Below are 12,047 nucleotides of genomic sequence, written 5' to 3'. Positions count from 1 at the left end.
GTTACTTATTCGAATTAACGTAAACAAATCGTACATCTGGTGCATGCGGTGTAGTTTGTTTAATCAAATCTCTAATTAATGTAATGAAAAAAAATGTTATTGGCAGAATTGCATGGCACTCAACCGGATCATCCAAGTTGATGGCTCTCCCATTGGAGTTGAATTCGGATTATTTTAATTCTAGAGTTATTCAAACCTGACAATGGAATCACTATATATAATCAATTAATAACCAGATCCAATAAAATCAATAGAATTTTTCTTAATATGTGATTAACTTAAAAATATTAGATCACGGTGAATATTTTCTGATTTATCTTGATAACTAGTAGTTAAGATACATTGTAGAATTTTTTTTTCCCATGGGATGATAAGTCTGAGAACATTACTAGTTTGGATAGGTCACCATGAACGTTTATCTATTTGTCCTAGTTGTTAGTGATAAATTTCTATGAGACTGGATCAGATACTTCAAGAATTAATTGATTCAAATAGCTAAATAGCTAGATACTTGAATTATCAAAAAATAATAATAATAGAAAATTCATTGATACATGTGGACATTATGTGGTAGCAAGAGGCTTGGCATTTCTCTCAAGCAGCAAGGGTTCCATTCCCATGTAAGGTGCACTTACGAGTTACGACAATCAAATTTATGATGATGCATCGTGCCATGTTAGGAGCTACTATGCTTTCTGGATTTACTTAATTAGTGGGCAGAATGTAAGGTCTGACCGTTTACTCCAAGATTGGTTTAGTTGTAAGAGATGGATACCCGATATAAAATAATAAAACATTCATTGTTGCCCTAGAGCTACGGTGTAGTGACAACGACGTTCCAATGGTTTCCAAGTACTCACTGTTCGATTCCCCTCTATGACACACTGTAAGGTATTTTCTCCAATAGAATGACAAATATGAGACGTTGGTTGTTGGGCGATGACAAGGGTTTCATTCCCATGTAAGGTACACTTGCGGCGATCGAATTTCTAATAACACATCAATGTCACGTTAGGAGCTACTATACTTTTTGAATTTATTTAATTAGCGAACAGAATGTGGGGTTGGGTCGTCTACTCCAAGATTAGTCAAGTTTAGAGCTATAAACAAGCCGAACTGAGCCGAGCTTTGGGGTGTTCAAGCTTGTTTGATAAGATAATCGAGCCGAGCCGAGCCGAGCTTAAAATGAATCAAGCTTTTGAAATGAGTGTTCAAGCTTGACTTGGTTTATTTTTTATGAGCTTGAGCTTGTTTGAAGCTTGACTTGAGCTTGGTTCGTTTAGATGTTATCAAGCTCTCAATTCAAGCTTGGCTTGAGCTTGGTTCCAGGTTGGCTTGAGCTTGGTTCAAGCTTAGTTTGAGTTTGGTTTGTTTAGATGTTATCAAGCTCTCAATTCAAGCTTGTTTGATTGTTTGAAACTTTTAATTATTTGATTGATTATTAAGATTGATAATTTAAATTTATTTTATTTTATTATTTATTTAACATATTGAAAAGAGTTTATTTAAATATGGTTCGTGAATATTGTTCACGAACGTTGTTCATGAACATTGTTTATGAACGTTAATGAGCTGAATACATATGTGTTCAAGCTTATTTGTTTAGCTTAACGAGCTGTTCAAGTTTGTTTGTTTAATTAATCTTATATATATTGAACGACCATAAACAAGCTCTTGCCAAGCTGAACACCAAGCTTATTCACGAACACTTGGTTCATTTACAACCCTAGTCAAGTTATAAGATTTGGATATCCGATATATAAAAAAATAAAATGTTCACTGCTGCCCTCGAGCTACGGTGTAGAGACAACATCATTCAAACGGTTCTCAAACACCCATTGTTCAATTTCCAACTACGGTGCACTGTAAGGTATTTTTCTCTAATAGAATGACAAATATGAGACATTGGCTATTGGGCGATGAGACATTTATACTTTTAGATTCATGCTTATGGTCGATGGAAAACTTATGTGGAGCCAGGCCGATCACCTCTAGAATTAATTTGTTGAAAGAGGTAGAAACTTGGATTATCAAAAAATAATAATACTCAATGTTGCTCCCGGGGAATGGTGCAACGATCTAACACTCTAGCCGTTAACCAAGTAGTTTGAATCCTAGCAATGACGCATTACATGACATTTTCCTCCAAGAGGATGACAAACCTAAGAACATTTAACCAAACATCTAAGATTTGAATTTCATCCACGTCGCATTACAAGATATTTTTTGCTAATGGGATGACAAACCTAAAAACGTTGGTTGCTCAACATGGGCAACCGCGAGCACTTTTCGGATTTATCCTGATGCCGATAGGAAACTTTCGTAAGACAGGGTTAGTCTCTTCTAAAATTTGTCGGTTCGAAGAGCTGGATACTTGGATTATAAAAAAAAGGTCACCTCCTTGATTAGTTGGTTTGAAGAGTTAATTAAATACTTAGATTATAAAAAAAACTATTAAATCAAGGAGTTTGAAATTTTTGTGACATTGGATCGTCCACTACGATAGGATGGTTGGTGAGAAACTTCCGTGGGATAGTGTTGGTTACCTCCAGTATTAGTTGGATCATAAGAGTTAGATACCTAGCTAGATTACTAAAAAGATAATATTAAATCTTAATTTGTTTGGTGCGATGGTAAGTGCCTAAGCGGTGGAATGAACGCCCTAGGCAATAAAAGTTCGAATCTCACCTAGGGTGCATTACACAAGGAGTTTGAATTATTTGCGACGTTGGGTAATCTATCATAAACTATTTGCACTTCTCAATTTATTCTTGTAGGAATTAAGAAAATGAAAAAAGTTAGTTATATTATTGAATCCAAAATATATTCTTAGAAATACAAAATATAAATCCTTATATAGTTAAATTAAGAAATCCTAAACACTAAATAAAAAAGGAAAAAAGAACAAATTACCCAAAAAGTTATAAACAAATAAATAAATATATATATATATAATCTAACATCTCCCCTCAAAATCATGATGCTACATCTAGAATTATTGAGAGTTTATCATATAAGAAGTAAAAAATGTGAAACAGAATGTGTCTTGGTAACATATCAATAATCTGTAGATTTGAAGGAAAAGGTAATGTGATGGTGTCAATCTGAAGATGATGATGAGTAATGTGACAATCAATTTCAATATGTTTTGTCTGCTCATAAAAAAAATGAATTGTGCGTAATTTGAATAGCACTCTGATTATCACAATATAACGGAGTAGGTTGATGAAAAGAAATACCTATATCTGCCAGCAACCAATGCAATCAAATTGCCTCAGTAGTTGAGGTCATAGCACGATACTCAGCTTCTGTGAAAAATCTAGAAATAATATCTTATTTCTTGCTCTTCCAAGAAATGAGGAAATCACTAAGAAAAATATAGAAGTCTATAGTAGATTTGTGATTCGTAGGATGACTTGTTCAATCAGCATCAGAGTATACACGCAGCTTCAGAGATGAAGTAGAAGGAAATAAAATGCTTTGAAATTGAGTGTTCCGAAGATACCTAAGAATACGAAGAACAACAGCCTAATGAACTGTAGTTGGTGCAAGGACAAATTGACTAACCACATGAACAATATACGCAATATCTAGACAAGTCATGATGAGATAAACCAAGTTTCTAACAATAATTCTATACAAACTAGGATCTGCCAAAGGTGAGCCATCAGATGGAGAATATCGAGCATTAGTCTCAATATAAGTATCAATGACTCCATTATCAGTAAGACGAGTACGCTCAAACAGATCAAATATATACTTTGAGTAGGATAAAAGATAACATTTTGAGAAATAAACGACCTCAATGCCCAGAAAGTAGCATAGTAAACCCAGGTATTTCATAGCAAAACAACATGTCAACTCAGATTTCAAGGAAGCAATTCTATCAAAATCATCACTAGTAATAATCATGTCATCAATATATAATGATAAAAGAATACAACCTGCACTCGTACATCTGACAAACAATGTTAAATCATAATTACCAGGATACAAATCAAGCAAAGTAAGCACTATAGAAAACTTCTTAAACCAAGCATGAGGTGCTTGTTTGAGACCATAAAGTGTTTTACGAAGCCTACAAACTTCACCGGGTTGGTGTGAAATACTAGGAGAATGTGTCATTTAAACTTCTTCATGAAGATCCCTATTTAGAAATACATTATTGACGTCCATCTGAGATATTCTCCATCGACAAATAGAAGCAACAATAATCAAAGTACGAACATTCATCATTTTTGTAATGGGGGCAAATGTTTCCTCATAATTCATGTCATACTTCTGATAATAACATTTAGCAACAAGACAAGCTTTGTATCTTTCAATAGATTTATCAGATTTAGTTTTGATCTTATATACCAAATGAAAACCAATAGTGTGTCTCTTGGCGGTAACGATACCAAATCTGATGCATGAGTCTGATGCAAAATAATTAGTTTCTCAACTATAGCACTATGCTAAAGTGGGTTATAAATAATTTCTCTAGAGGATACAAGTTCAGAAAGACAATGAACAAATACAACAAATGAAGCAAAAGAACGAGAATAACAAGAGGAAGCAAAATCTGATAGTTTAGTAGACTTATGAACATGAGTGGATTGACGACGGTGAAGAGAAGGATCATCCACAACCTCAGGAGATGATTGAGTAGTCGTAGAAGGAGAAGTGTGTAGGATATCTCGAGAGATGATTGAGTAGTCGTAGAAGGAGAAGTGTGTAGGATATCTCGAGAACCAAAGTACCAGATTTAATTAAATTACCAGTAGGAGCTGTGGGTGAAGCTTCCTTAGTGTCGATATTAAAAGGATCAATGCAAAGTAGATCTAACTTTATCATATTATGGAAACTAGCCAGAATATAAAAGAATGGAATATGCTCAAGAAACTCAACATGACGAGAGACATAGAAATTTTGACTAATAGAATCAAAGCAACGATATCCTTTTTAACTAACATCCTAATCCAGAAAGACATAAAGAGCAAACCGAGAGGCTAACTTATTACACTCTACATGTGGATGATGGACGAAGCAAGTACAACCAAAAACACACAAAGAGAAATAGACAAGAGCATGCTCATATAATTTTTCAAAAAGTGACAAGTCTGAATTGTGTGAAGTTGGAATTCTATTAATCACATGAGCAGCAGTAAGAATTGCTTCCCCCCAAAAGGCACTAGGAACACTACAGACAATAAAAATGAACGGACTATTTTAACCAAATGTCTATGTTTCCGTTCAGTTATATCATTCTATTCAGGAGTATCTGTATACGAGGTTTGATGAATAGTACCATCATAAACAAGTAAATGTGAAAAATGATTCGAAGTGTATTCACCCTCCAAATTACAATGAAAATATTTTATGATACTAGAATGTTAAATTTTCACAAGAACTCTAAAGTTGTTAAAATTATAAGATAATCAAACCTATGTTTCATAAGATAAACCCAACAGTAACAAGTACAATCATTAATAAATGAAACATAATACCTTCACACTCTTTTTGTAGAAATAGGAGAGGGTCTTTACATATTAGAATGGATAAGATCAAGTGGAGCAGAAGAAAAAGAACTTTTAGAAAATGGCAAAACAAAAAATTTGGCCACTTTACGACCACTATAATCTCAAATATCAAAACTTTTTAAAAATCCTAATACTCCTTTAGAAGATAAAAACTGCAAACAAAAAGCTAAAACATGACCTAAATGAGAGTGTCACAAATAAAAATCAGAAGATGAACGACTCAGATGGAAAGATGATAAATCCACACTTGAAGCTACAACTTTTGGTACTTTGAGTTGATATAAACATAGAGTTCTCCTTGCCTATGGTCTGTCCTAGTCAACCTCTGAGATTACGGGTCCTGAACATAACAATTGAATGAAGAAAAAGAGACTAGATATCCTAACTCACATAATTGATTAACAGAAACAAAATTTAATATAAGACTCGAAATATAATAAATACTAGTAAGAGATAAATAAGATGTAACAATTGAATCAACATCTACTAATGACATAGGAATATTATCGACAGTCACAATAGATATAGATAAATTGGAAAAAAAATGAAACAAAAGGAGATAAATTAGATGACATATAATGGAGACACCAGAGTCCAAAGTCCACAAGGATCGAAATATCCCTGAAATACCAAACGATGACAAACTTATATGAGAGGAAGCTGACATGACAGAGGGTTGTAAAGCAAGGAACTGTTGAAACTGCTCTAACATATACGAATCAGATTACCATGTAGTATCTGTACGACCAGACATGATAACAGAACGAATAATGCTCAGAATAATTAAACTGTAAGGACATATATCTGTACGATCCGTAAAAATTGGTGTCAGGACAACCCGTAGTCATTCGAAGAATCCGAGGCAGAAAAAAAGTCGACGTAGAAATCGACAGTACAAGGCGTCGGTGTTGAAATCGACAGGACAGGGCGTTGCCACCGAAATCGGTATAAAAGAATGTCGGCGTTGAAATCGATAACATAGAATGTCAACGTCGAAATCGGTAGAAACAAAATCGAAATCAGAAGCATAGGGCATTGGCGCCAAAATCGACAGAAAAGGATGTATGCGCCGAAATTGACAACAACTGTAGGAGACGACAACGATAACAAGAAACAATAACAGGGAGTGACAGAAATATTAGGTCAAAGAAGGATAACCATTTTGATATTATGTAGAAATAAAGAAAAGAAAAAAGTTACTCATATTATCGAATCAAAAATATATTATCAGAAATATAAAATAAAAATTCGTATATAGTTATAAATCCTAAATAAAAAAATCAAATTATCTTAAAAATTATAAATAAATAAATAAATATAATATAATATAATATAATATAATAATCCTGAAACATCGGCCATCTATAAGATTAATGCAGGGTAAGAGCAGAATACTTAGAATTTTTAAAGAATTTTAAAAAACATAGACCACTGAAGAAAAGAAAAGAAATAGAAGAATAAAAAAAACAGAACGAAGAAAGTTACAGTAAAATCGAACCCAAACAAACAAATAAAAAAACGATAGTGATGCATACATGTAAATCACGTAGGAAAGGGATTAATGTAACATTGAACAAGTAGTACTATTGTCAACAAACTTAAACGAAAGTGATGTGTACAATTGATAATTGGGGTGGTTGAAAACGAAATTGTGATGATACGATTAACAAGTATACTTTACAAGTAATAATCTTCTTCAAAATCTGTATTTGTAAATCTATGAAATATAGAATAATCTTTATCACAATATACACTTTTCATGTCTTTTGTATAATAATAATAATTTAATGTGATTTGATAAATTGAAAGTTCATATTTATTCCACATTGCCCCATTAACATTCAACACCACAAACTTTTAAATAATTTCCACCGATCCCAACTACATCAAAATTGAGTAAAAAATGTGACAATTGACAAATACGAATAGCAATTGCATGTTAGAATTTGTTTTTTTTTTTAAAAAAAAAAGCAAGAAAACAGAGGGAAATGGTCACTATTGCATTGGTTGATCTCATAACTAATATTGAATTAGTAATGGTCATGATATGATTCTTAAATGTCTTATTAAATATAATTGTCGTAGTTAAAAATAAAATTGGCTCAGCAATCATTCGTGACGTCATCGGCTATTTATCATTAGATGTGCCATCTACATATGGTTAGTTAGTTACGTCGTCTCACCTCACGCAGCCCACGATTACCTTGTGTTTCATCTTAAAGTCAGCCATCTTTTTTCCTTTTAAAAAAAATTCCTCATAAAGTCAAATGTCGTTTTGCTACTTATCGACACTTTGAGTTTGAGATGAACACTTTCCTTTTTCAGTGGATTCCAACGTCAAAAGTGGTTTTTTAAAATTATATATATATTTTTATGTTGAGACTCCTTAATGCAGTTTCTCAACGTGGAAAAATAAATGAATATTTTCTAATGAGCTCGATTACTAAAATTATTGTTCTTATAATTTAATAAAATTGTTATAGATAATCAAGATATTCTTTAAATATCTGACTAAAAACATAAAATAAAATAAAATAAAATCATAACCAAGATTTTAATTTGTTTAAAAGTGCTCTGGACAATTTGTTTAAATTTATTTATTCAATATAATTTATACTGTTATATTAATATAAATAAACTCTTATTGATCCAGTACCCCACTTATTTATAAATGGTTTATTCTTTTGTAAGCCTGAACATATATTGAGTCGGGCCTCCAACTGTTGGCCCACTCTTGGATTACATTGTTGTTTTAAATCAGTGATGAAGTCGAATTACAATGAAATTAACCTTATGAATCATGAAAGTAAGAAGCATCACCAGAGAATCCAATTAACACCAGAGAATGCCCAACGAGGGGAGTATAATTAGCTTTGTATATGTCTACCAAGCTTCTGTTGCTAATCCATTAACAGCCATAGTCTACGCAGAACAAAGCTTTTTGCTTAGGTGAGAAACTTACAAATTTCCTATCTGCTCGTATTGATTCTGATCCTCCTTGACAGTGCCAACAAACAAACCACAGGAGAGGAGAGCAGAGGTCGATGTTGATTGGGTTGTTGAGCGCCAAGTAATGATGAGGACTTGTGAAGAAGTCTGTCAGGACCTGGGAGAGAAAATAGGGAGAGAAAGTTAGAATGATGGTTAGGGGTTCTAACATAACCACTTTGATGTCTAAGTCAGTTTCCAGTGGGGGTAGAAGAAGGAGAATGAAGAACAATAGTTAGACTTTGAATGCGTGTGTATACGTACCTACGCATGAAAGATCGGGCTATCTTTTATATAGTGGCAGTTGCATTCCCATAATTTTCATGTGTTCCAAGATTCTTGCTAACGTTATCCACGTTTTCTAAAATAAAACGTTATCTATGACTTCCAGGCTAAACGGTGATGTTACCTACATCTTACTGCAAGTGATGGCGAACGTTCGCCTTCGAATGTGTTCCCTTCGAAATCAAAGAATCTTTCAGGGAGTAGGAGTCTGAGATCTCTTTGGAGTTGGAGAATCTTTTAGAGAGTATGGGTAAAAGAGATAAAAGAAAATTATCAGAATTTACTGGATTAAATCACCAAATCAAATTAGTATTAGAATTATTCTAATAATTCAGTTATAATTATCAGAATAATTCTTAGAATTATTTTTAGAATAATTTTGTTATTTATTAATTGATCAATTGATCAAGTACTTTTTGAACATTATATATTATATTGTCTTTAGGACAAACATTAATGAATAATAAAATTTATTATTGCTCTCACACTATTTCTTTCTCTCTTTCTTTTCTTTCTCTTTAACATGGTATCATAGTTTTTATTCTTCTTTTCATTGCACCACCACCACCATTTCTTATTTCCTCTTATTATTATCCTTTTCCCTTTCTCAAGACAAAGTTTCCGTTTATTAATCTAATTTTTTCCTTTTTCTATCTACACTTTCCCTTCTTCTTCATCTTTTGTCGTCGCCGCCGCCTGCTTCATCGCCGCCACCAAGGGATTTTCCAGCAACAGACGAGAAGTGATTTTCTCCTTTCTTTGTTGTCAATGCCAACTTACTACGGGTGCATCTTCTTCTACTGTCGATCCATTGGTCCACCCAAGTGGGCACAACTCCAAGCTAAAGAGTCGACACCCAACACCAATCAGCCTGCATCCCCTTCTCCTTCGCTCCCACCTCTGCTAGCGCCACCTCATCTCCTGGCACTGGTTTCTCACCTCAACTCAGAGCTTTTACTCTTTTTCTTCTTCGCACGCACAACCACTGGAATCTTTGAAGAAGACTGCCACCAGGTTCTTTGAAGAAGCCACCCCTTTCTGAAGAATCCGACTCGAGCGACCTGTTGTCGCCGCCCTTTCTGAAGAAGCGGCCCGTTGCCACTGTCGATTGGCTCTCCTTCTCTACTGTCGATACTAACCAAAAAGGAGATTCGCTATTGCTGCCTCTTTTCTGCCACTACTAGCCACAAAAGCATCTCCTTCGCAATCTGCAGAGCCAACATGATCTACAGAACAAGTTATTTTACTTTAGATGTCAAATACTCAACACCATCAAGGAGGCCAAAAATGATATTCAGACCAATGTCAGATTTGTCACATCGTTGGTCATACTGGAAATCTGTGTCCTAAAAGACTTGATTGGTCTCAGATAAAATGTCAAATTTGTCTCGAAAATGGACATTTTGATATTCAATATCCTAGTCAATTTGACTCAAATTTCATCGGTGGTTGTACAACCTCAAGACAATCGTCTATTTCACAAGTATATCCTAAAGTCCTCTCGTCTATGCCTACTTGTGGTAAAATCTCAGAGTTTTCATCTACTGATTGGTATATTGACACTGGAGCAACTCATCATGTCACATCAGATTATAATATCTTTACAGACGTGATGTCATATTATGCCTCAGATACGGTTCAAGTAGGTGATGGTTCAGGTTTGCAAATTGGTAATCTTGGAAACACATATGTTCATTTATTTAATCGAACTTTTCACATGTGCAATGTCTTTCATGTTCCATCTACCACTAAAAATTTACTATCTACACATCAGTTTTATCTTGATAACAATATCATTTTTGAGTTTCATCATAATCATTATCTTATAAAAGATAAAGGAACAAATGTTATTGTGTTTTATGGGAGAATAAAAAATGGCCTCTACTATCTTCAGAGTTCTTCAATCAAAGCTTTTGTTGGCGAACGCATAAATAAACTAGCTTGGCACGCTCGACTTGGTCATCCTTCCCTTCGTATTATTCAGTCAATCATCAATAGGTATGGTTTACCTATTTCCATTACCTCCTCTTCATCTCATTCATGTAGGGCCTGCATAAAATCTAAAAGTCATAAGCTATCTTTCTCTTCATCCGATCATGTTTCTAATTTTCCACTTGAAATAATCTATTCTGATGTTTGGGGCCCTGCACCTATTTTGTCTAATCAAGATTTCCAATATTATATTACCTTCATTGATCATTTTAGTAAATATACTTGGCTCTATCTTATGATAAGGAAATATGATTTATTTAATATATTCTATAATTTTTAAATTCAAGTTGAACGATATTTTAATCGTAAAATACTCTCTTTTTATTCTGATTGGGGAGGCGAATATCAAACTCTCCATCGTAATCTTATCTCTTGTGGAATTGTTCATCGAATCTCTTGTTCTCACACTCTAGAATAAAATGGCTCTGCCGAGAGAAAACATAGACATATAGTTGAAACTACTTTAGCTCTTCTTCATCATGCATCGGTTCCGCATAAACTTTCGGATGAAACTGTTAACACTGTCGTATATCTCATAAATCGACTTCCTACTCTATTATTCAATCATAAGTATCCTTTTGAAAAAACTTTATAATTATACTTTCCTTCGAATTTTTAGTTGCGCATGTTATCCATGGTTACGCCCTTACTCTAAACACAAACTTGTCTCTCGTTCACTACAATGTGTTTTCCTTGGTTATAGCAATTCGCACCATGGTTATCGTTGCTTGCATATACCAACGGGACGAATTTATATTTCATGACATGTTACTTTTGATGAGTCTCTATTCCCCTTTTCAGTAGCTTCTTCGATCTCTCCTCCAGATACAAGTGACACATTCTTAATGTCACCTAATATTGTCAAAAGTAATGGTATCCTAGGTCCTGCTCTGGTGCTCTCTAATAACTCCACTATACCATCAAAATCACCTCAGGTTGCTGCTCCAATCTTGGAAGCCTCACTGGTTAAAGATAATATGCTATCTAGTTCTGGATCCTCAGATAATGCAAGTCCGTCATCTGCATTACCATGTCAGCCTACTTCCTCGTCGCCATCAACAAGTGATTCCGATGATAATGTTTCTCATCACATGCTTCCCGTTAGTGACATTTATGAACGTTATCCACCAAATGCAACTCGATATCCCCTTCCACGAACTCTAGTGGTCTATTTAAAATCTATTGAACCAACTTATTTTACACAAGCAAGTAAGGATCTAAATTGGCATAGTGTAATGACTAGAGAATTTGATGCACTTC

The sequence above is a fragment of the Zingiber officinale genome, chromosome 8A, assembly GCF_018446385.1.
Source record: "Zingiber officinale cultivar Zhangliang chromosome 8A, Zo_v1.1, whole genome shotgun sequence".
NCBI lineage: Eukaryota > Viridiplantae > Streptophyta > Magnoliopsida > Zingiberales > Zingiberaceae > Zingiber > Zingiber officinale.
This window is presented reverse-complemented; position numbering follows the sequence as displayed.